We start from the raw sequence: 27,757 nt of genomic DNA, 5'->3' as shown, positions 1-27,757 counted from the left end.
GTGGAACGAGATATAAGGAGGTTACAGACGCTATGTTATTTATGATTGTTCACGATAACATGCCGCTTCGAACTCCTGAAAGAACGGGTTTCCGTGTGTTCTGCAAGCGCCTGAATCCTCGTTACCGCGTGCCTTGTGAAAATACAACAACAAAAGCACTACATAAAAAGTATGTGAAACTTCGCGATCTTATCAAAGAAGAATTGGGAAAGATTGAAAATGTCACCTTGACTCTCGATATTTGGACAAATAAGCATACTGTCCAAAGTTTTTTGGGAATTACAGCTCATTTTATGAAAGGTTAGTTCTTCTCCTCAAATGTATTGGCTTTATTTTGTAAAAGGTTAGCTGCCACCAGTTTAAATTTTTTTCTCGCGCAATTTTTATTCTTATTTTTTGTATTTCAGAATCCCAAATGCGTTCCATTGAATTGACGGCAAAGCTCTTGACAGGACGAAAGACAATAGAAAATCTAAAAGAGGTAATTGAAACCTGCTGCAACGAATGGAATATGAATTCTGAAAAAGTTATAGCAGCTGTAACCGATGGAGGGCAGAACATAAAGGGTGCTGTCAAAGCCGTTTTTTGGGAGACCAAACACATCCCGTGTTTCGGTCATATACTGAACTTGATAGGAACTAAAGCTATTGGTCTGTATGATAAAAAAACTCGTCCATCAGAAATTGAAGATTCTGAAGTGGATCCTGATGTACCCGAGCGGGAGTTAGACATTGATGATGAAGAAGACATCACAGTGGAGGCGAGAGGAATGCAAACATCTGGTTCTTGCAATAATATCTCAGGTATTCCGCTGTACACGTAGCACATTACCATAAAATAAAGATTTTTCAATACTTTTTATACTGATAATTTTTAAAAATGAATAATTTAAATAATATAAAATAAAATAATATAAGATCTCTTATTAATTAGGGGTATTGCTCGCAGATCTCTTGAGAAAAGTTAAGAAAATTGTCACTTTCTTTAAACATAGCGAAATAGTCACTTCTGAATTAATGAAGATTCAAATGGAGGGTGCCAATGAGAAAGAAAATAAAGCTCTGAAATTGATTCAAGAGTGTCGCACGCGCTGGAACTCTGCATATGAGATGGTTGAACGTTTCCTTCAACTTTCTGACTTCGTCGCTCGAGCAATTATGAAGGTACAGAGAGAAAAATCAGCAAGAAAAAAACCTCCCAACATGCTAACTATCGAGGAACTCGAAACGTTAATAGAGGTGCGGGACCTCTTAAAACCTCTAGCTCAAGCTACTGCCGAAGTTAGTACGGAAAAAACCGTTTCAATCAGCAAAGTTATCCCACTCGTAAATCTGATGAAGAAGGTACTGAGATCAATTTTCGCTTCCTGTATTTATGTTTGAAAGATTCCGATGTAAACTCATATTCTGAATATGTGCGCGAGATTATCATTTCGAGTATTTGATTAGGTGGTCTTATAAAATTAATTTTCTTGATTCATATTTAGCTCATTCATATTTATTGATAATGTATCAGCTTGACATTATCGGTACCACTGAGTGAGCAAATTATACGCATTTATTTTGTTTCTCAAACAGAAAATTCCTCTTTCCATAGAAAATTCAAAATTTCTCCGCTGCAAGCCCTATTGGGTTCAATTTAAAAGAGCAACTTCTCCTAGATATAAGACATCACTTTGGCAAGATTGAGTTCATAAAGACTTATGCGGTGGCAACCTTGATAGATCCGAGATTCAAGAAACTTCCGTTCTCTCATATTCGTGCTGTTGCTGATGCTGTTTCATACACAAGTGAGTGATAAACTGTAAAATTATAACTAATTATTTGTGAACATTCTATTTTATTTAATTATATATTTATGCATTCCAAATAAAATTTCGACTACAACTCCACATGCATTTTCAGGCGAATTAATGAGGGTGAAAATGCGAATGCTGCTAACGAGATGTGCGAGAACGCTGATGCTTTGCCTTCACCTGAATCTTCAATGAATGACGATGACTTGTGGAACAGCTTAGACACTGAAGTGCGTGCCAACCGACAAACACGTCAAAGTTGACCTCCACCCATTGGAACGCCTAGTGAACTATCACGCTATTTGGATTTACCCAACTGTGATCGCAGAAAAGTGACGAATCCTATAATTGAATTGGAGTCCATTAAAGGAACATATTATCAAGTTGCTTGTGATGTTCTTCCCATTGTTGCTACATCAACACCTTGCGAGAGACTGTTCTCTCACGCTGGTATCATTTTGAGCCAATTCCGTAGCAGGCTGCTAGGAAAGCGCTTGGATGAATTAGTTTTTTTAAGGTCAATTGACGAAGAGTGTTGGTTCAAAGTTTAGTAAAAACTAAATTATTTTATTTATTCATAACCAAAGATTTGTTTATTGTTTAATTATCTGATGTAACATGTGATTTAAGTGAGCATTTTAAACAGTTTCTAGTCTTAGAAAATAATGTTATATTAATGTGATATGATATATTTGAGTAATATAAAATGTATTTGTAAGTTACTTTAGATAAGAAAGTTATATCAATATATATAAATCAAATGATTTTCTAGTCATACATATTTGTTTCATTATATTAAGGATTTTTCTTCAAGCAATCCTCTTCGCCTTATCTAATAATACTCATTTTTTCTTTATTCCAAAGACTTGATATGCGTATTCTCACTTTTTTCATAATTAGGGAAATATTCGACTATAATCGATTATAACCGATTATAGCAGACCGATTAATCGATATAATCGATTATCCAGTTCCGCATAATCGATTAATCGAAAAGTCGATTAATCGATTATGCGTTTTGTGTGCACAACCCTACTCCCGCATCGACAAACGCGGCGACGGAAAGCAGCGTGACACTGGCGTCGGGCGGCGTCAGAAATATCAGGGAGCTGCTGCCCGAATTCGACGGAACCGACAACGCTTTTTGGAGGTGGAAGCAACAACTGCAGCTGTTGAGGCAATCTTACAACCTGGACGAGAACTCAACGCGAATACTGATTAGCTCGCGATTGAGGGGGCGCGCGCTATCATGGTTCCATTCGCGGGCCGAATACCTGGCGCTGAGTGCGGAAGAGTTGCTCAAGGAGATGTAGCAAATGTTCGACTTGCGTCCGGGCAAACTGGCACTGAGGAGAGAATTTGAGTCTCGAGTCTGCAAAGGAGGCGAATCATTTTGCGACTACTATCACGACAAAATGATTCTGGCCAACCGTATACCGATTGCCGAGGACGAGATTCTTGATTACCTTGTCGAGGGTGTGACGAATTTGCGACTACGAAACCAGGCACGCTTGATGAACTTCCGAACGGGAACCGAATTATTAAAGACGTTCGAGAAAGTTCAACCGGAGGAAGGACGATCGAGCGACGTCGGGGCGAGGAAGGACGGACCGAAGGTGACCGGCGGCAGGAGAACAGAGGCGACGGCAGCGAGGACGACGAAGTGCTATCGTTGTCACGAGACGGGGCATATCGCGACACAGTGCGAGCGGGCGCCGGCAAAAAGAGCGTGTTTTGTGTGCGGGTCGACGGAGCATCTAGCGAGAGAGTGCTCAAAGCGAGGTCAGGTCTCTGTGTCGGAAGCGGCGAGAGATGTTGCGCGAACCGTATCGATGAATATCGTGAGTTCGGTCGATTTGCTGAAACCGTACATGACGCGCGTGAAAATTACGCTTGAAGATGCGAGCGAAAATCGCACGTACATTGTCGATGCGATGATCGACTCGGGATCGCCCATTAGTCTCGTGCGAAGCGATGCGATTTCGTGTAAGGCGTGCCTCGAAGTAGAAAACGAATATCCGTTTTGCGGGATTAATGGCTCGCGATTGAAAATTTACGGAATGTTTTTGATCGCTTAGAGATCGGCGGCGTACAAATTAATGAGATTTTACGCGGTGCCGAGTGATGCTATGGCGTTTGACGTTCTTCTCGGAAGAGATTGTTTAGATAATCCACGGCTGTACGTAACTTTCGGGGAAATGGTTAAGATATCGGGTATCGAGGAAGCACGCGCCAAAAACTCGCTAATGCACATCAATTATAGCGATGATTTAATTAGTTCATGTGGCAAATTAAAAATCAACCCAGCTATCGGTGTGAATGCGTCGACTCAAATTTGCGAAGCGCATAAATCGCGCTATCTCGAAAGTCTGCGAGAGGAAAAAAAAGTACCCGACTCTGAGATGGTTATCGCGCTCAAGCACGAGCAACCGATGGGTTCGCGCCCGCGCGGATTGTCGTTCGCGGATAAAGAGATTTTGCGCGAAACATTGGACGACTTGTTGAGGGAAACGATTATTTGCCCGAGTAATTCGCCCTATGCGAGTCCGATCGTCCTGGAGGGAAAAAAAGACGGTAGTTGCCGGCTATGCGTGAATTAGATAAAATTACGATACGCGATAATTTCCCAACCGAATTGATAGACGATAATATCAACCGCCTGCTGGGCAAGATGTATTTCACGGTTTTGGATCGAAAAGACGGATTCCATCACGTAAAAGTGCACGAGTCACCTACGAAATATACATCGTTTGTCACGCTGCAGGGACAGTTTGAATATTTGCGTAATATACCATTCGGGTTGGCGAACGCGCCGCGCGTTTTTCAGCGTTTCGCGCCTGCAGTCTTCGAGCCGTTGATTCGGAAAAATAAAATATTAAAGGAAAACGCGACCTTCAGATCCGGACCTGTCGAGAGCTCTGTCCGAAGCGTTTGAAGAATATGTAAAATCCGAGGTAATTAAACATGTATTGACGGCAGTAAAAACGCCGAGAGCGAACGGACAAGGCGAGCGGTTCAATCGAATGCTTACTCCGATGCTGGCTAAACTATGTGAGACGCCGTCTAAATGGGACCGCGTTCTAGAGCAAGCCAAATTTGAAATAAATAATATTAGTTGTCGCGTTACCGATGAGACTCCAATTCGCTTATTGTTCGGTTCGGAACAGCGAGGAGAATTAAATGACTTTCTGCGAAAATTGATCGAGCGGAATTTTGACATAGAGCGAGATTTCGATGCGCTCCGAAAGAAAGCGTGCGGAAAAATTGACGAGGCGCAATGTAAAAGCGCGAAACGGTATAATGTGAGAAGAAAGGCTGCCCGAAAATATAACGTAGGCGATTACGTAGAGATCCGAGATATCGAGACAGCGGCCGGAATCAATAAAAAGTTAATACCGAAATACAAAGGCCCGTATGTCGTGGGAAAAATGTTAGATTATAATTGCTACGTTATTGCCGATGTCGACGGCCTTCAATTAATTCAGCGGCCTTATACGGATATATTAGCGCCAGACCAGATACGTTCTTATATAAGCGTTTAGTAATTGTTTTTGTAACGATCGAGTTTAAGTATTTAATTTATTTTTGTATCTGTTTATTAGACGAACGTTTAAACGATGTATTTATTTGACCGGGTCGGTCAAAAGTCAGAATGGCCGAACTGTAGGCTTTAAAATATATGTTTAGTTATTCGAATTATATGAGTTGATAAACTGCGAGAAATAACGAACGACACTCCGGTCGCCTATTGTTATTTATTTACTCTTTTTATGTACGACAGTTTAAGTATATTTATATCGTTGATCCTATCATTTTCCAACGGCTCTCCGAGAGCGATATACTCTTTTCGGGAACCGAAACCCGAATGCTATGATTGGCCCGTTGTTTCCGGGAAGGGAGATTTTTAGCGCAAAGATTCATACGGATATATATATATATATCTCCTCCTCGGCGATCGAGGCTCTCTCACATACACGCGCTCTTACATACACTCACTTTATCGCGCTCTCGTAATTACGAGCTACGACCTTCCGAAGAGTATCGACCGAGGAAGACCAACGCTTCAAGAGTTCGCAATAAACATTATTAATATATTGAATAGAATGTTATACATATAACTATCCTATCCTTTCCCGACGATCTAAATTGAGGAGATATCACGGAACGACCAACCTGACCGGCGGATCGGCTATTAATCGCCCCTCAGCCACCCCGCCTACATTAAATATAAAATATCATTGTTCTTTTATATTTCAACTTTTAATTTATAGTCAATTAATAGTACTTTTCACAATATTAGTGTGCTTATATGTAGTGTATAATTACGGTTTAAAAAAAATCTTAAAATATGCATGGAAATAAAATGTTGTAATTATTTTTTATGCTACCAAGGGTATATATTGAAATAGTATTCGTGGATTACTTTTGATGTGATATATGTATCATTATATTTGTTTTTATATAGGAAATATTTTAAATTTTAAATTACTGATAGATAGATAGATAGATAGATAGATAGATAGATAGATAGATAGATATATTTATTGTATCTCCAAGGAGTTTACAGAGTGGGATTTACTTCTATACAAAACTTCCCTATGCGTAAATAAAAAGAATAAAAAAATACAAAATACAAATAAAAATACAATAAACACAATAATAAACTAAAAGCCCTTACTATACAAAATTTTACAAAAGTAATACAAAAATAATCGCTGTAACGCAATCGCTATTACTCGCCTCTCGCTCGCTCGCATAAACGCCTCCTACCTATCCTATGTACACACACACGCCTCTTCCCTAAAATTAATCCCTAAGTGGACTTCCGTTTCCGTTTACAAAAATTCCTCATCCAACCTTTTACTCATGCCTTCATTCTCTCTTATCCTTTCCAACTCTTTTAACCATTCTTCCCCTTCACCTTCCTCTCCTAAAATCTCACTCACCTTCTCTCTCCATGTACTTCCTACTTACTTTACTACGCATTCCTCCCATACATGTTCCTATGTTTCCATAGCCCATCCACATGTTCTACACTTTCTCTTTTCTTCCTCTTCTCAATATCTTCTCTCTCTTATTCCGTTTCCTAATCTAAATCTGGCTATTCTCTGCCATCTAGTCTCTCCCCACCCATATTTCAAATATTTTGGTATTACTTCTCCCTTAATTATCTGATACCACCCATTTGATCTCGAATTCTTTATTCTTTCCCATCTTTCCTCCCTTTGCATTTTCCTTTCCGTCTTCCATATTTCTTCACTCCTCAACTGTCCCGTTTCCTTCATTTCCTCCACCTTTTTTATTATCAACCCCCTTTTTTCAAAAAACTCTTTTCTTTCTTCTTCTCATCCCCTTCTTGCCTTTTTCCTCATCTCTTCCCAGCACGCTCTAGCCAGATCCCCTCAATATAGATCCCCACAAATAACACCACTATTTTATCACCCTTTTTATCTATCTGCCTGTTTATTAAATAATTTAGTACATATATATTATCAATCGTCCCCATCCCCTTTCTAAAACCGGCTTGACTTGGTGGCAGTAACATTTTCCTTTCTATTTCCTCCTTTAGTCTTTCTGCTAATACTGTTGCATATATTCTATATGCTGTCTGTATTAATGTTATCCCCTATATTCTTCTACCTTCTCCCCCTTTCCTTTCTTAACAATAGGCACTATATCTCCCTCTCTCCAATCGTTTGGCCATCCTCCCCCTCTCCATACTTTCTTACATACTTCCCATAATCCTTCTATTATTTCCTCTCCTCCATATTTCCATACCTCATTCATTATTCCATCCCCTCCCATTGCTTTTCCATCTTTTACCTTTTTTATTACCCTTATCAATTCTTCTTTTGTTAACTCTTCCTCTCCGTCATTTCCCTCATTTCTTCCCTTGCCCCAGACTATCTTCCATTCTACCCCTCCTAACAACCCCCTAAAATATCCGTCCCATTCTTCTATTCTTATACCTTTATTTACCCTTTTTCTCTTTTATCTCTCTTTATTTACAACCTTCCATATTTGACTCTTCGTTTTAATCTCTCTTATTTCTTTCTCCCATCTTTCTAATTCCTCTTTTTTCTTTTCTTCACACATAATTTTATATTCCCGTTTTTTCTCCTTGTGTCTCTTCCCCGTTCCCCCTTCTTTACTCCATCTCCTAAACTCTCTTCTAACCTTTTTCTTTTTCTCTCTACACTCCTTATCCCACCAACCTCTTTCCCTCCCTTCTTTTCTATTTTCCTCTACTTTCTTCAGTGCTCTCTCAAGTCCCTCCTTTAAAACTTTCCATTCTTTCTCTACTTCCCCCTCTTCTCTTGGCCTCTGTCCAAAAGCCTCCCTAAATGCTTTCTTCCCATCCTCTGTCCATATTCCTCTATTTACTTTCTTTCTTATCTTATTTTCTCTTTTACTATTTTTTCCCCTTCCTATCCATACTGTCACAGGCCTATGATCCGAATCTATCTTATCTTCCACCTTAAAATCCCTTATTTTATCCCAAGTCCTATCATTCCCTATTACATAATCGATCACTGAATTCCCTCTTTCTCCTATATATGTCCACTCTCCTTCCTCATCTCCTCTAGTATTCCCATTAAAAATAGACCATCTCTGTTCGTCTAGAAATCTACAAAATTTTCTTCCTTCTCTATTTATTTTTTTATCCTTCGATCTCCTTCCCTCCTCTTCCTCTTTTTCCTCCACCTTCCTCCCTTCGTTCCCTGTCCACGCATTAAAATCTCCTCCTATTAACATCCTTCTATTTTCTCCCCTTTCCTCTGTCCATTCTCTTAAATTCTCTAATTTCTCCTCTATATCGTTATTTATATATACCCCTATCACCCTCCACTCTTCTTCCCCCAACCACACTCTCACAGCTAACAACCCCTCTTTATTTTCCATCTCCTTTTCTCTTTCTATTTTTATCCCTGTCCGAATTCCTACAATCATTCCTCCTATTGCTCTACCTTTCCTGTTTTTTCTCCCTGCCCACTGGACCACCCATACATATTTCTTTGGTAACATTGTTTCAATCCTCTCCCAATTCTTCTTATCTATCCAAGTTTCACATAAAACTATTACGTCCCACTCCTCTAGTCCCCTCCAAAATTCCTTATCTTTATTTCCTAATCCTGCCACATTCCAAAAAGCTATTTTATATACTCCATCCCCTTCATTTCTCTCCTCCTCTTCCTTCTGTTCCCCCCCCCATTCTCCTCTTCTCCCATTTTCCTGCCCCCCTTCCCTCCCACAATCGTTATATTCTCTTAACTCTTTCTCCTTCCTTCTCACATGCCCCCTCCTTCCTCCTCCTTGCCCTTTTTCTTTTCTACTATCTCTTCCCTCCTTCTCCCTTTTCCATCTCTTAATTCCTCTGATTCCTCATTCCAAAACCATAATTCATTTCCGATCCATATTTTTCCGTATCCTATCTTTACTTTTTCTCCTCTTCTCCCCTCCTCCTCTGCTATCTGTCTCAACCTCCATTTCGTTTTTCTTTCCTTAAAAGTTAAGTCTTCCTCTATCCATATCTCTTTCCATTTTAAACTTCTCTTATTTTCTAAAATTTTCTTCCTATCCTCCTCCGACTTTAACTTAATTAACACCATCTTCCCTTTTTCTTCATTCCCTGCCCTTATCTCTTTAACACTTTCAATTTCTACTTCTGCTCCCATTTTCTTACAAATCTCCTCTATATTTTCTTTTACTTTCCCTTTTTCTCCTCTTACCCCCTTACATATCAAATTTTTCCTTCTCATCTGTCTTTCCTCCCTCTCACCCTTCTCTTCTAGACTTCTAACCCTCTCTTCAAACTTTCTCCCGTTTCTTCCCTCTTCTAAACTCTTTTCTAATTTGCTAATCCTTTCTTTCATCTCCTCCCTTTCCCTCTCCCATTTTTCCTCTTTTGACCTCATTTCTTTTTTCACTATCTCTATTTCCTTCCTTATACCACCCAGCCCCTCCTTTAGTTCTTCTCTTCCTACCCTTCCCTCTTCTCTTAATTCCCTAATTTCTTTTAATATTATATTCATATCCCCCCCTTCTCTCTTCGTATTTGCTTCCTTTTGAACTTTTTTAATTGTCCCTTTAAATTCTTTTTCCTCTGATTCTTCTCTTTTTCTTTTTAGTAATTCATCTATTGTCCCTGTACTTCCTCTTCTCTCTTTGATACCTTCCCCTTTTATTTTAGTTACCTCACTCATTTTCCCTCTCAGATCTTCTAATTCTATGCTTGTCTTTACCCACGCGCCACCTGTTACTAGGGATACTATAGTATCTCTATCTGCTACTTGTCTCTTGCGCCACCTACCTATTGCTTCCTCTCTCTAGGGACTTTCGCTCTCTCTGTCTATTCCTACCATGTCTACTTCTCTCTCTATCACCCGCCCACTTCTCCCCCCTATCTTTACTTATCCTCCTTATTGCTGACTCATCTACCGTTTCAATTTCTATCTTCTGTTTTAACGTTTTTAATCTATTCTCTATCTCTGCCTACATTTTCTCTGCATTTACTCACTTCCTTCTTTCGCTCCTACCACACCCTCACTCTTTTCTCTCTTTAATTCCTCTCTTTCTGCACTCTCAAAACTCACACCGATCTTACACACAACTGTCACTCCTGACACCGGAAACGGAAGCCAAATTTTAAATTACTGTAATAACTATAATTATTAAAAAATTTTTAATTTGTTACATGTTAAAAATAAGATAATTGAATTAGTTTTGATAGATGTAGATAAATATTAGATTTAGAAAAGGTAACATTTTTTTTACTTAATTTTAATTAATTTTAATTATCTAATTTTAACTAAATTAAAAAGGCAGATTATTATTACTTTTGTACAGAAATAAGAATAACGCTAAAAAGTATCAACAGAAAGAAATTAACTAGGCTCTATAAATCTCATAGAATTCATTACGAGCATAAAACAGTGTTAGTTTTATACATATAGATAATAATTTATAATATAGATAATTCTACGAGATGTGAAGAATGCACAGAGAAAATAAATAATTTATGTTTCCCTCTAAAAAAGTGGGAATAATCAAAATTAAATATTAAGAATATAAAGGGTCCTTCTATAATAAATATAAATTGAGAATTAAGAAGACTATAGGAGCCGTACGCGGTTTTCGGTGCGTTAATTCCAACGAAATTTTTAATTTTTCGTTGGAATTAAATACTTGTGCACGGGGCACGAATTTTTTTACTTGGTATACTGCCAAGATTTTTTCGGAATAATCTCGACTCGAGATTTTTAATTTCGACGTTCCCCTCTGACCCCCCCCCCCCCCCCCCAATGAAATATAAGCGAGAAAAAATATTGGTCCGAAAGTCGTTGAATCGGGAATCGAACCCGAGTCTTTCGCTTGCCGGGCGACTGCTCTTACCTCTAAGCTATTCAGACCCTTCGAAACAATATTTTTCTCATTCGGTTTTTTTAAATAACTATTTGTAAACGTCTTTTTCAGCCGACGTAATCTAAATATTAAGAATATAAAAGCTCCTTCTATAATAAATGGAGGGGGGGGTCAGAGGGGAACGGAATTAAAAATCTCGAGTCGAAATTATTCCGAAAAAATCTTGGCAGTATACCAAGTAAAAAAATTCGTGTCCCGTGCACAAGTATTTAATTCCAACGAAAAATTAAAAATTTCGTTGGAATCAACGCACCGAAAACCGCGTACGGCTCCTATAGCCTTCTTAATTCTCAATTTATAATCAAAATTAAATTCGAATCCAAGATCGTTGTGAACTCGAATGAGAGAGAAAGATATATATATATTTTCGCATCTTTTTTTCTTCTTTCTTTTGTATTCATCCAAGCATTATAGTGCTCAGTTGACGCCGCCACGTTGTGCAGTAAACCTCGTGCGCTTTATCAAATGGCTTAAGCAAAACAGATTCGTTAATTACAACTAAAACTGCAAGTTCTTCTTTTGTATTTTGCTAGATTTTTTCCGCAATAATAATATGGCTACGATATTGGATTTGCCTTATGAGATAATTTTGACAATTCTGGAAAACAAAGATATTAATCCCATAGACATTTATAATTTTAGATACACATGCAAGAAATTTCAGTGCATAATCGATAATAACATTTTCATAAAAAAGAAAAGGTGAGTTTTTTATCTATTAACTTTTGTGTTTATTTTACTTGATATTGGCTCAAAATAAGGAACTTCCTAAAATATTTGACCAAAAATCAATTCAAAAGATTTCATGCATAAGATTTGTCTTATTCGCCTTTTTAAGTATTCGAAACAATCTCTTGGCATTTTGAAAATTTCGAAACATAATTCCAGAAATTTTACAATTTTTATTCGTACCTAGTACATTCAAAATTTGGAAAAAAATAAAAATATTAAGTTGTTTTTAACATTGCTTATTCAATTTCTCTAAATTCTTGCATAAATTAAAAAAATTTATAGCTAATAGATGATACGAAGATTATTCTAATTTAAAAGTTTTTTGAAAACTTCAAAGTTCTATGAAAAATATAAGAATAATTTATTTTTTATTCAATATTCCACATCAGTTATAAAATCAATTATGTATTAGATATTATAAATTTTATAAAAGAAGCATATGTTTAATATATTGTTACGTCCGTACTACGTTCGTATTTCTATACGTCCCTGTATCCGTCTAAGATCATCGAGTCTTCCGTGAGATCGAGGAACATCGCGTTGTCAAGGCGTCGCTATGGGTTGTTTGTCAGCAGCTGTCTTCTGCTGAGTCTGAGTACCGCGGCTATCAAGGACAGACGTTTTTCGAGAATATTCGCATATTACATGCAATTCCTTTTATATTTGATTGTCCTCGTGTATTGGCTCGCCATATTAAAGGTTCTTTCTTTCGTACGAGAGTCAATTCATTTTTCACGCGGTTGAACGGCGTTACGCGTTGCGGTCTTAGCGATCTCTCGCGGAATCGGTTCCGCGGACGTAACAATATGTATATTATCTTCTAGGATCATCATTAAAGTGACATTATTACTAAATGCGCTTTTCAGCATCTTTAAATGCATTCTGTATTATGTTTATATTTAAACAATAACTTTTGAATCTAATATAAGTTCATAAAAATAAAATTTAATTGCTTTTAACACAATTTAAAATTAAAAAGAAAAAGAAAAGAAAGAGAGAGTAGGAGAAAGATAGAGAGAGAAAGGGAGGACAGAATATTTTTTTCCAATTTGATTTAAATATGTAATACGTGGCGTCGTACAATTTTTTTAAAATATAGTTCTCGAAAATTAGCTAAATTATTTTCTGTTTTTAGGTTGATTGAATGTTTTGATTATGAGCCATCCTATTTGATGAATACGGAAATATATCATCACTTCTGCTGTTCTGTGAAAAAGGTATAAAATTTATGAGAAAAATGTTGCATTATGTGTATCGTATGTTTATGAAGTATTATAAAGATATCTTCATGAAATAATTTTTTTATTTATTACAATTTTAATTGTATAGGGTAGTTAAATTAATCGACCACATTAGCCAATGAATTTGTCTAAGTTATTACTTTATCGACCATATGGTTGTGGTCTTTATAAAGCATAACTTGAAATTATTAATTACAAATTTTTCATAAGTGAGAAAAATATTGGTCCGAAAGTCGCTGAATCGGGAATCGAACCCGAGTCTTTCGCTTTCCGGGCGACTGCTCTTACCTCTTAACTCTAAATTTGTAATTAATAATTTCAAGTTATGCTTTATAAAGACCACAACCATATAATCGATAAAGTAATAACTTAGACAAATTCATTGGCTAGTGTGGTCGATTAATTTAACTACCCTGTTGATTAATTTACTAGCGATATAAAAATAAAAAACATATTTTAATTGTATAATTGTTTTTAATTATTCAAGTCGAAATTTTTCTATTATTTTTAATTTTAACTTTTATAGTATTTTTATGAATTTTAGAGAATTTTATAAGTATAATTTATACAATAGCAATTAAGCCTCCTTTGCCCCATTGCACATATGTACATGAGCATGTTTCTTTATTGTTTATACAAGAATTGCATAGAAAATACGGAAATATAATACTATAGTAATTGTATAGAAAATCAATCTAATCTGAAGATTTCTGATATAAGAAAATGACAACTTTTATTCGACTAACAATAAAAGATATCTTCAAAATTAAAAAGTAATTATTTATATACATATAATTTTGATGATTTTTTATTTAATTTCAGATAAAAATTGATACGTCTTGCTCACAAGTGGTAATTCCGTCAAATTTTTCAAAAAGTATGAATAAAAGAACAGATCGATATCGAACGTAGAATTATCTATTACTTTACTTTAGTTAGTAAATGTCTTATTATGGCTTAAGCTTCATTTTATAACTTATAAATAGAAGCTCCAATAAAAGTCACAATAGATCCTTCTTAATGCCACAAAACTGCGAGTAAACGAAACTTTAATTATATTAGATTGAGGAGGGAGTCAACGATTAAACATCTTTGTGTCGACTTTATATTATTTATAATGTTTGTTTATAAAATCTATTTAAAATGACAAGTAAATATACATATTTAAGATATTGTTTATCACTTATTGAAATGCATAATATCTCTATCTTTATTATCTTTTAAAGTTTGCACAGCTTTGTTTTTAAACCATTATTTTGTTTCCTCATCTGATTTTTATATATATAGCTTTCTTTGTCAAATGTCATCGATTCAGGCGTATATTTAAAGTATAAAAATTTGAATATTTGCAAAACGATAAGTTATTATATAACTTCTCCTTTAGAATATGCAATTTTCATATTCTTAAAGAATTACTGTTTTTTTACGCTTCGAAGATGCTTATTTATTATTTACCAAACCAGGTCTGATTTTCTTGAAGATTATAAATTTGATTCAATAGATTCGCATATACATTATACATAAATATATACGTATGCGGAATATATAATAATGCAAAAATTACAAAGCATATATTAATTTATTTGTTAAATAATATATCGCGGAGTTATCTTAATTTTAATTACTCGATCCTTTGACTCGATCGTTTTAAAACGTGTTTTAAATCCGAATTATAGTTAGATCTTTGAACAATAAAATATCGAATGTAATATATGTGTATATGTAATATATGTAATATAATGTATTTGTCTCTAAGTATGCCGAAATATTTTACATAATATGATATACATATATGTATATATACATATATGTATGCGGAATATAAAATTATACTAACATTTTTAAGTACAGATTAATTTCTTATTAATAGACTGATGTATCGCTGATCATACTATTATTTTAATTATTCCATTCTGCGATTGAATTATTTTGTTGCTCTTTTTTGACTCGAATTATTATAAGTGTAAGAGCAATAAAAAGTCGGAAGAAATATATTTAATTTTAAGTATTGCCAAAATAGTTTATGTACTATGATACATATGTATATATATTTAAGCAAAATATTAAATTAAGCAAGCATTTTAATATAAATATTGTATTAATCACTTATTAAACGATTAATGTATCGTGAAACTTATCTTTTAATTATTCTATCCTGCAATTCGATCGTTTTACTGCGCGTTCTAAGTTTTAATAAATATTTAAATTGTCGAGAAATTGAACGATATAATAAATTAAAGAGTGCGAAAAAAACTAGCGAAAAAATAAATGAAGGAATTGTTGTAAATGAGTCAACCATGTCAAAGCAAGATGTCGAGCTGTAAAATAAATTATCGATTATTTTTACAGAAAGAAGTTTATCACTTTAAATTATCCTGTAATCTTGTATCTAACGAACGCGCGCGCGCTATTCGTATTTCCCAGATAAATCTTGAAAAACCTGGTTTTTACCGGACAGGTAGCATATGTTCGTCTTTTTTTTTAAACTTACTTATTTATAAAGAGATGAAGATATACTATCTGTTGGGTAAAATTTACCAAGAAGTTGGAACAACCGGCCCTTAATCATTATTTTGGAATTTTGAAAACCAACAAAACCGAGGTCCTTCTATTATTCTATTATTCCATACATTCAGTATTTAGACGAATTTCTGGTTAAAGTGTAGCGAATTGCTTTTGTTTAACGTCATCCGATATCTTTTGAAATGAGTTACGAGTCAATTGTAAAATGATGCACGCGCGCGCAGAAGAGAGAGGATTTTATTATTAATATTTAAAAAAAGATTTTCTAATTATACCATACCGGATGTTGCCCGTTGAAGACACAAACGCGATTATATCATTATCGTGATAAAGGATTGAATTTATTTCTTCAAAAAGTACGAGGAAGAGGATCAGAAAGACAGAGAGAACAAAAGAAATATAAAAGATTAAACAATAGGGAGAACGAGAGAGGAAGAAAAGAAGAAAGAGAGAGAACATGTTTTTTTTAAACAAAACAATGGCGTTAGAGATGATGTACCACTTTTCGTTGAATAAAAGAAAGAAAAAAAAGCTTTATGACAAAAGAATGAAAGAATTCATATCTTTAGAAGATATTTCGGGCCGAAAACTTTGTGACTTTCCGAATGCATTCAAAGTAAACAATGCACAAAATATGAATATTATATTTTTATTTTTTACAACTTATATAATATTCTCCATCTATATTTTCTCGCAAGCGACCACTCACAAAAGTTCGCGATAAAAGATTGCGATGATTATAAGAGTTTAAGTTTTAAACATTAGTGACAGTATCATATAATGTGATAATAAAAGATAGCGTGTGACAAGAAAGTGATTTAATTATTTCGCAGTGTTTCGATAACATTTCAAGTCACGTTTTTTCATTTGAAGTTGTTCTTCCTCTTTATATAAAATGCCATAAATTTATATAAAATTATCAGGATTTTCTTAATATGCTGAAAAGTTGACAAAAACTTTATAACATTTTTATTAATCAATTAATATTTTGATATTCGATGATTAGGAAAGTTATTTAGATAACGCTGCTTAGACTGCAATTTTTTAACTACAAATTATTTGAAAAATTGGAAATCAGAAAATACATAAAATTTAACCAGAATTGCTGTCGCCAATTGCTTAATTTTAAAAAATAGAGGATGTTCTGTATTGAACGGTTCCCTATTCCCTGTTCTTGTTAATTCTATTCTCTATTCCCTGTTTCTTATTCCTCTTATTGTGCGCAGCCCCTAAGAGATTATTAACAAAAAAATACTAATAGCATAGAATTCGCTGCGGCACCAAGTTCATTAGTTTAGGCCACAGATCCATAATGCAAGCTATTGTACGAGACTGGAAGAACAGACCGTTTTGAAAATGCCGAATTCTTTTTCTTCTAAAGAAAAAGGAACGCAGCCAAAAACCAATTAAGCCAGGTCGAGTCAAAGAAAAATTTCTCTCTCTCTCTCTCTCTCTCTCTCTCTCTCTCTCTCTCTCTTCATTCCATTAGCATTAGTAACCACATCAAACGTAGACAGTTCTCATTCTACAAATGTCTATGGCAGAGCAAGCTTCGTGTCCTCTACCAAACGGAGTTAGTGCATATAATATCAATTGATTCGTTAAAAACGAGAAATTACAAGTTTTTTTTCTGTGTATTGTGCATTGTGCTATATTTTTTCAATAATAATGGCTACAATAAAAAGTTTACCTATAGAAATCATCTTTTCAATTTTGGAAAGCGAGAATTTCAGAATCGAAGACTGCATAAATTTTTATGTTACATGCAAGCAATTATGGTGTATGACAAGCGGTAACTATTTCTGGAAGAAAAAGTTTGGTCAGAGGTAAGTTTTTATCTGTGAACTTTTTTGTTATTTTACCTTATTGCATAGTATAAAAAGAAACTCCGTAAAAATCTTGTCAAAAATAAAATTAAAAAACTCCACGCAAAAAAATCGCTTTTTGAAGCATTTAAATAAATATCCTGACATTTAAAAAAATTTTTAATATGAATGTAGTATAAAAAATTTTTTAATTAATTTGTATCTAACTTTTTTAAAAAATCGCAAAATTTGTGCAGATTGTGTAAATAATATTGTGTTGGTTTAAAATGACTTCTTCAGTCTTCCTGAATAAAATCGCGTAAATTTAAAAAATTTATATCTAAAATATTATTATGTGATAGAAAGTCTATCATGGTTTAAAACATTTATAAAAACTTCAATGTTTTATAAAAAAATATAAGAATAATATTTTATTTGTTATATTATTGATAACTATTTGTGCCAAAATTTGCGACACCTTTACCTGCCTCGGGAACGCCGGTCCCATTGCCGGTGCAATTCGTAAAATGACGGTAAAAGGATGGAGTGATCGGTAATATACGGAATTCGGTATCGAGCGGTATCACCGCTCTCAAAGGGGAAGAGCGGTGTCTATGTTTGGGCGCCAGGCGCGATATCTCGCGCCACGATAACGATAGTCTCGAGATTATATTCCGGTGGTTTTCCAACCCAGTATATGGTAGAGGGGCGGGATTCTTGAAACTTATATCTAACTATTATAGACTCGGGAGAGAGGATGATCCTCTGAAGTACTGGAGAGCTCTAAAAATAAGTTTAGACTCAATGAAAGAAAACTCCCCATCTGCACCTCCCCGCGGTAGAAAACGGGCAACGCCGGAAGGCGGCTAACGAGAGGGGGACCGAGTGGATTGCCGGTATAAGCAACCAAACCAGCTTGCTGGAAAGGGCACTCTCTTGTCCTGAAGGTGAGAAATCACTTTCGAAGGCGGATGAACTATCTTACGTAGTCAACGGCATAGGATCAGGCAGGCAAGGGGAAACCACCTGATTATTTTTCCCAAGACAGCATCTCATGCATGTGCGATTCAAAGAAAATAGGTTTGCCGAGCGACCCGGGTAGCGACCGGCGCTGCCCTGAGGCCGGGTCAGGCAGTGTGAAATGTGCTACCGGACATGCGGAGTGGGGGGGACAGGCCCCTCATGTGAAAGATGCTACTGGACCCGCCACTAGGCTACAGCTGAGAAAGGGCATATCCATCGGTACCTGGAATGTCAGAGGCCTCCTCCATACAGGAAAACTTAATCTTCTAGAACGAGAACTTATGCGAGAGAAGATAGACATCTGCGGCATCTCCGAAACGCATTGGAAAGACAAGGGCCATTTCTGCACGGAATATCACAACATATACATCTCCGGAGATGCGGACAGAGGAAGAAATGGGGTTGCTTTCTTTACCAGTAAAAGAATCGCCCAGGCCATCAGCTCGTACGACTCCATTAACGATATGGTAATCAGGATAACCCTTGCAGCCAAACCAAGAAATATACACTTGCTGCAAGTGTACATGCCCACAGGTGACTCCCCCGACGAGGAGGTGGAGGCAACCTATGGCATAATCGAAGACCAACTGCGAAGCATTCCTACGAAGGAACCAGTACTCATCATTGGCGATTTCAACGCCAAAGTGGAGCAAACAGATGAAGCGCACCTGAAAAGCGTGATGGGGGCTTTCGGACTGGGGGCAAGGAACGAGAGGGGAGAACGCCTCATCCAGTTTGCACTAGGCAACAGCCTCGTAATAACGAACACCATGTTCGAGCACCACCCACGAAGACGATCAACCTGGACTAGCCCAAACAAAGAGCACCGAAACCAAATCGACTACATCCTGATCGGGAAGAGGTGGAAGTCGTCGGTAAAGAATGTGAAGGCCAAACCTGGAGCAGACTGCGACTCCGACCACAAGTTGCTTCTAGGAAGTTTCGCCATAAAACTCCAATTTCTGAAAAAGGAGAGAGAGAGAGAAGAAACAAGAAACTATGCGAATCAAAGACAAAGCAGCCTTCCAGCAGAAACTGAGGGACAGCCTCGACTCTGGAGTAAACGACGACGATGCCAACACATTCTGGCAAAACATCAAGAAACGGATCGTAGAAGCAGTCAGAGAGAACGGAACAAACCAAGTCCGGGAAAAGAAGCACTGGATGATCGATAAGACCCTGCAACTCGTGGAAGAGAGGAGACGCATCAAAAGCGCCATGGGCGCCGTGGACAACATGGATCTGCTGAGTCAGATCAACTAACAGATAAAGCGAGCCTGCAGACAGGATAAAAACGATTTCCTGAGAAACACCTGCGCTAAGCTAGAGCTCCATGCCAATCAAAACGAACCCTACGAGCTCTTTCAGACAGTGAAATATCTGACGAGAGAATTCAAGCCTCAGACTCAAGTCATTAGAGACGAGAAAGGAGCCAGGATGACAGACCCAAAGGGCATTGCGGAGGTTTGGCGGCGGTACTGCACCGGGCTCTTCAAGGACGGCCAAGGACAGGCGGCCCCACCCCAGGGGCCCTACGATCTGGAACCTCCCATCTTGCGGGCGGAGGTAGAGAAAGCCATCAGTAAGCTGAGGAATGGAAAGTCACCTGGGACGGACGGCATAACAGCAGAAGTCCTCAAAGACATGGGTCAAACTGGAACAGACGCAATGATGAAGATATGTAACAACATCTAGAGGACGGGACGATGGCCGGACGAGTGGTGCCACTCAATTTTCATTTCCATCTACAAGAAAGGCTCTCCCATCGATTGCTCGAACTACAGGACAGTGGCTCTCATCCCTCATGCCAGCAAGATATTGCTGCATGTCATTCATGACAGGCTCAAAACTTTTCTACTCCCAGAAATAGCTGAAGAACAGTGTGGCTTCATACCGGGAAAGAGCACTAGGGAGCAAATTCTGAACGTACGCCAAATTGGCATGCCAGTGGCATGCCAGTGGCATGCGTCGTGCGCACGATCAAAGACATGGGACTAAAGGTGGCTCCCAGAAAAATAGAGGCCATCTATTTCCACGATGGCCTCCATGGGAAGCCGCCAAGTGACCATGTCTTACGTGGACGGCATCCCCGTTCAGCTGGGCCCTAGTCTCAAATACTTGGGGCTCTGGCTGGACGGATCCTGGAAGTTTAACGATCACTTTGATCGTCTGGTGGAGAAGACCGACAGGGTAGCGGCGGCACTCTGCCGCCTGCTGCCCAATATCGGGGGACCAGACGATCGGGTACGTCGCTTGTACGCGAACGTGATGAACTCGGTGGCCCTATACGGGGCATCAGTCTGGGCGGGCAGGGCGGTGGCTACGAGGCACATACGCGACATATTACAATCGCGTACAACGCCGAGTGGCCATTCGCGTCGTCCGCGACTACCGCACCACGTCGCACGCGGCGGCCTCGACTCTGGCGGGTTTATCACCTATGGAGCTCGTAGCAAACATGCACCTAAGGGCGTACGAACGCATCAAAAAGCTCCGTGGGTTGGACGTTATAATCACCGACAGAGTCAGAGGGATCGTTGGACTGCAGGCCCGACAACGCATGGTGGATGATTGGGAGGATTATCTCATCCCCCATCATCCCCCCGAGCCAATCAGGGAGACGCGTTGTCGGGGCCGTGAGGCCTGTGCTTAAGGATTGGTTGGAGCGGCCCCACGGCAGAATGTCGTTCCATCTTACACAGGTGCTCGCCGGACATGGTTGTTTCGGCGAGTACTTGTGTAAGATCGGGAAAGAGCGCACGACTGCGTGCCACCATTGCGACGAGGAGAGGGACACGGCGCAGCACACGCTGGAGTTTTGCCCAGCGTGGGCGGAAGAGCGCCGTGTCCTTTCGACGTAGTCGGAAGTGATTTGTCGCTTCCGACCATCATTGGTAAGATGGTTGGGAGCGACGAAGCCTGGAAAGCGGTCGCCTCCTTCTGTGGCAGAGTAATGCTGCAGAAGGAGACGGCCGAGAGAGAACGGGAGTGACGGGGGAGGCGGGGAAGATACGCGCTTACCCCCAAATCCCGAGAGGAGGGAGATGACCCTACCTGGTTGCCCGGGCGAGGAAGGGGCCCTCGCCGAGGCGGAAACCAAGGGAGAGTCAGATCCCGCCCCGCTGCTCCCTACACATAGGGAAAAGAAGCTAGCTTCCCCCCTTACATTAAAGGGAAAAAATAGGGATGGGGGTTTGAGCGGATGACACGAACCTTCATCCCGCCCCCGGAAGGAATACATAATCCCTTCCCGAGAGGGCGCGGTGCGGAGGCGTGGCCCCTCTGCGCCGCAACAGACAAGAGAAAGGAATCCTCTCTGCCAAAAGAAAAAAGCGGGGGGTCGCGACAAATGTGACCTCCACGGGCAGACAACAACAACAGGCAAGGAGCCCTCCAGAAGTAATGCAAGCGCAAGTTCCTGGAGGGCTCCCAGTCAACGCCCGAGATGGCCACCGTAGTGGTTTTAGTGGGTCGGGGGCTGTTCTTACGCCCCTAAAACCCACATAACCTCATGTCCCTTCCCAAAGGGTATGGGGTATCTCCTTGGAGATTTCCACTGCGTAAACAAAAAAAAAGGCAGGGCTGTATTCTCTCACCTATCCTTTTCAACACCTACACGGAGCATATAATGAGGAAAGTATTAGAAGACTGGGAAGGAGGAATCTCCGTCGGAGGGAAAAAGATCAGCAATCTGAGGTACGCCGACGACATTGATTATAGGTGCTAGTGCACAGGAAATGGAGACCCTCATGGAGACTTACGCTGACAAGCAGGGAATATGGACTGGAAATCAACAGAACCAAGACGAAAGTAATGATCATAGACAGGCAGACAGACAATCAGCCCAATGTGAGGGAGGAAGCAGGCTTTGAGGTCGTCGAGAAATTCGTATACTTGGGCTCCATGATCTCCAATGCAGGAGGATGCTCGGACGAAATCAGGAGAAGAACGGCCATGGCCAGATCAACCATCACAAAACTCAGCCGAATATGGAAGGATCGAACCATCACCAAGAACACCAAGCTAAAACTAGTCAACGCCCTCATCTTCCCCATTGTGACATATGCAGCCGAGACCTGGACCATCAAACAGGTTGATAAGAGGAAGATAGAGACTGTAGAGATGTGGGTGTATCGGCGCATCCTAAGGATTTCCTGGACTGAACATCGTACCAACAGCTCTCTGTACTGGAAGAACTAGGTATCAGAACGAGACTCTTCAAACGGATCAACGAAACATACCTTCGGTACTTCGGACACATAGCCAGAAGGACAGGCACCATGGAGAAGCTAGTGGTGGAGGGCAAGGTCAACGGCAAGAGACCCAGAGGAAGATCACCAACCAGATGGGTGGACCAGCTGCGAACACTAGTGGGGAGATCTTTACACGAAGCGACCCACATGGCGTCAGACCGACAGATATGGCAGGACCAAGTTAGGAAAATCAACACATGAGACGCCACCACGCCCTACCAAGGGCAAAGGACAGAGGAGGAGGATTTGTGCAAGATGTGAGAATAATAATACAACTATTAATAAGATGACTTTTCGTGTAAGGATAAATCAAAAGCAAACTCGAAAACGCAAAAAGTATATAATTACATATTTTATACAAGACTTTGAGTTTATATTTTAATTAAAAAAGGGAAACATTAATATGCTTGAAATATTTTATATTGTTATCAAATTAAATTTAAAATAATATATATTTGTTATTTATAATAAATACAAAAACTACTTGGCTAATAAATTATTCAGCTTACGTAGAAATTTGATATGAAACATTTATTTGATGTTCGATGATTCATTAGGATTTCGCATCAAATCGTTTGTTATTTTCATTTGATATTATTACTAATTTTAAAAATAATACAAACGTTAATACATATAATAATACATATAATAAAATAGATAATCACGGTAAATTACCGATAACCATTTAAGCCACGTAATTTAAATCATTAAAAAAACTTACATTTTTAAAAAAAGGTAAAAAAAGGGCGCCAAGTCCACACGCCATGTGAAAAAGTGTTATACAAAAAACAGTGTTTTTAAATTATTGTAAAAAAACTTAATATTTCTAAAAAAAATAATGATATCAAAAAATTGCGCCAAATAAATAAAAATTTATGTTTTATAAAAAATATATTTGTTTTATTATTTTAAATATTTAAAAAAAGTTACTCAGCCAAATGTATGTATGTATGTCTTTATTCGGCGTCCCCTAAGGGTTTGCCTAGGAGCTTTAGGGTAGCTCCAACCCATTACAATCTCCCTTCTTCCTTCCTCCTATACAATTTCCTTCATTACAATATCCATCCATATTTTAACTATCTCACACTCGTTCCTCCCTTCTTCGTTCTCTTCCTTCTCCCTTGTCTCCTATTCCTCCTTTTCAACTTCCCATCTCTTTTTGTCCTTTCACCCTCGGCCTGTCTTGTCTCCTCTCCTGCGTCCCTTCCTTTCCCTCCTTCCATTGCATCCCTCATCTAAACAGAAACTTCTTCGGACAAACACACACATAAATACATCATTCCCCTGTATCCTGGCCTTAGGCGACCTTACAATCATTCTACTCCACCCTTCCCTTCCTCCTTTCTCACACTCGTTCCTCCCTTCTTCGTTCTCTTCCTTCTCCCTTGTCTCCTATTCCTCCTTTTCAACTTCCCATCTCTTTTTGTCCTTTCACCTTCGGCCTGTCTTGTCTCCTCTCCTGCGTCCCTTCCTTTCCCTCCTTCCATTGCATCCCTCATCTAAACAGAAACTTCTTCGGACAAACACACACCTAAATACATCATTCCTTTGTATCCTGGCCTTAGGCGACCTTACAATCATTCTACTCCACCCTTCCCTTCCCCCTTTCTCACACTCGTTCCTCCCTTCTTCGTTCTCTTCCTTCTCCCTTGTCTCCTATCCCTCCTTTTCAACTTCCCATCTCTTTTTGTCCTTTTACCCTCGGCCTGTCTTGTCTCCTCTCCTGCGTCCCTTCCTTTCCCTCCTTCAATTGCATCTCTCATCTAAACAGAAACTTCTTCGGACAAACACACACATAAATACATCATTCCCCTGTATCCTGGCCTTAGGCGACCTTACAATCATTCTACTCCACCCTTCCCTTCCCCCTTTCTCACACTCGTTCCTCCCTTCTTCGTTCTCATCCTTCTCCCTTGTCTCCTATCCTTCCTTTTCAACTTCCCATCTCTTTTTGTCCTTTTACCCTCGGCCTGTCTTGTCTCCTCTCCTGCGTCCCTTCCTTTCCCTCCTTCCATTGCATCTCTCATCTAAACAGAAACTTCTTCGGACAAACACACACATAAATACATCATTCCCCTGTATCCTGGCCTTAGGCGACCTTACAATCATTCTACTCCACCCTTCCCTTCCCCCTTTCCCGTCTTCCTTCCCTTTCCCCCCTTCATTTTCCCATGCCCTCTTACCCTTAAAACCTCCCCCCTTTCACCTCTTCTCCCTTTTAACCTTCTGCTTCCTCCGATTCCGCTCTTACGCCCCTACCTCCTTTTTGTCCTTTCCGTGTCCCGTCTCCTTCCTATCCTTCTCACATTTTCCTCTTTCCTCCCTTTTGTACCAGCCTCCTCTTCCATTATCCCATACCACGCATCTCCCTTTTGCCCTCCCCTTTCTTGCCTTTTCCACTATCCTCCACCTTTCCCTCCTCTCCTCCTTCGTTAAATCTTCATCTATCCCTACTCCCCATTTTCTTCTAATTTCCCACCCTTTCTCTATCAACTCTTTTTTATCCTCCTCTTCCCCCATCTCCGCTATCAACACCCAAGAACCTGCTTCCCCTTCTCTTTCCTTCACCCCCTTTATCTCAAACTCCCTCCCTAACACTCTATCCACTATTCCCCTCTCTTTTTGTCCTTTCACTCTCGACCTGTCTTGTCTCCTCTCCTGCGTCCCTTCCTTTCCCTCCTTCCATTGCATATCTCATCTAAACAGAAACTTCTTCGGTCAAACACACACATAAATACATCATTCCCCTGTATCCTGGCCTTAGGCGACCTTACAATCATTCTACTCCACCCTTCCCTACCCCCCTTTTCCGTCTTCCTTCCCTTTTCCCCCTTCATTTTCCCATGCCCTCTTACCCTTAAAATCTCCCCCCTTTCACTTCTTCTCCCTTTTAATCTACTGCTTCCTCCGATTCCGCTCTTACGCCTCCGTTTTGTCCTCTCTCTCTCCCCTCTTCTTCCACTCTCCTCTTCCCTCCGCTGCACTGCTTCATCTCGGTCATCTTCCGTCCGCTCTCTTCCAATTCTTCCTCTGTCTTCTTCTTCTCTCCCCCCCTTCGGTCCTCTTCTCACATTTCTCTTCTTCTATCCGTTCTCCTCTTACCGCTTCACTCCACCTCCTGTCTTCTCCGCTCTCCGACTCATTCTTTTTACACTCCTTCTTCCCTTTCTTCCTTTCCTCTTCCAGTCTCTCATCCCCTTCCACGTTCTTCCTCCATAACCTCTCCATCATCTCCAGTCTCTCTAGCCTTTTCTCCACTCTTCTTCTCCTTTCCTCCTCCTCAGTCTCTCTCTCCGACTTCCTCTCCATCACCTTCAGCATCTTTTCCATTATCATTCTCATCTCCTTTATCTCTCTCACTCTTTCATCCATTCCATCTTCCGACTTTCTCTCTCTCCAACACCGTATCCTCTTCTACCTTCTCTTAACTTTTCTTCAGATCTCTTCCTCTTTTCCACATCCGGCTCTATCAGTGTCCTTTCTCCCTCCTGTCTCCTTCCTTTCAAACAAATAACCAAACAAATCAACAAATAAATACTCTCCGCTGCTTCTTTTTCCCGTGACGCACGTGTGCCACCTTCTCCATAACCTTTTATCCGTCAGCTGTATCGATTATCGATTTGTTCTGTCGATCCTTCTCCCGTCGTCCGTTACGCCCTCTCTCCGCTCTCTCTCCTTTCTCACTACCTCGTACCTCTGCAGCGCCATCTCCCTCGATCTACCTTTCCTCCGTCTTATCCTTTTCCTCTTGTACCAGCGCCCTCTTCATTCACTCCTTCTCTACGCCACGTCTCCTTTTCCCTTCGTCATACTGCTCCTTATTTTCCACCTTCCGCTAGAGCCTTCTCTTTACATTCCATACACTCCACCATTTCTCCCAACTCCACCTTCTCTCTTCTATCTAAAACTCCATTCCACTTACTCCATCTCGTTCTTAACACCTCATTTTCCTCGCTCCAACATGGAGCACTACCACACGCTTGTCACTACTTCAGCCGCCATCTTCCCCCCTCCTACTCAGCCAAATATAAATGTGTATTTTGCAGATTATTATCTGATCTGATATAAAATTTATCACAGAATCATCTTTGTATTTTTAAGAATGATGCATCTGCACAGTCAAAACGATTTAGACCCGGTATTGAAACAATTAAAATGACGAACAAAAACTTGGCGTGCCCGGGTCGGGGCATTAAAAATTAAATATTTTAAAATTAAATTTGACATGCAATCTTCAAGTATGTGCATATAAATAAAATATATATATAAAATTAATCACAAATACATAATCTTAGCATAATATAGCATAAAATGTAAAATATCAACAAATTAATTAAAATTCTAGAATTTAATGTAAGAATATATTTCAAGCTTAACAAATAAAGTTTGAAATATAAAATTATAAGAGACGAGTAGCGCAATTACATCGTTCAATGTGGAATATTTTTAAAAAATTTAAGAAATCTTACTTTAATTATTACTTTACAAATTATTACTTTAAAAAACAAATTTTCTAAATTGATTTTTAAGCAATCTTATTACGAAATTTATGTCATTTTAGTGCCCCGACCCGGGCACGCCAAGTTTTTGTTCGTCATTTTAATTGTTTCAATACCGGGTCTAAATCGTTTTGACTGTGCAGATGCATCATTCTTAAAAATACAAAGACAGTGAACTATAACCATACTGGAAGTACAACTGCCTTACCCCCTCCATGGGTACTAGCGGTCAGAGAGAGATAGTTAAACGGCGACCGTCTGTCTCCTTTTAACATGAACTATCTTAGCTGAAAACATTCGTCTCGATTCGTGTCATGCAAACATACAGTACAAGTACTTATACCTACAAGTAATGTGCAATTTTGGAAAAGAAGAATGGGAAGAAGGGTATATAACTAATATATAAAAAAATTAATAATGCGTTTTTGCCTTTTTATAGTACTCTGCGTTGATACCACTGCTT

Source organism: Prenolepis imparis, unplaced genomic scaffold (assembly GCF_030444845.1).
Source record: "Prenolepis imparis isolate NDT839.2.m4 unplaced genomic scaffold, iyPreImpa1.0 SCAF_12, whole genome shotgun sequence".
Classification (NCBI taxonomy): domain Eukaryota; kingdom Metazoa; phylum Arthropoda; class Insecta; order Hymenoptera; family Formicidae; genus Prenolepis; species Prenolepis imparis.
This window is presented reverse-complemented; position numbering follows the sequence as displayed.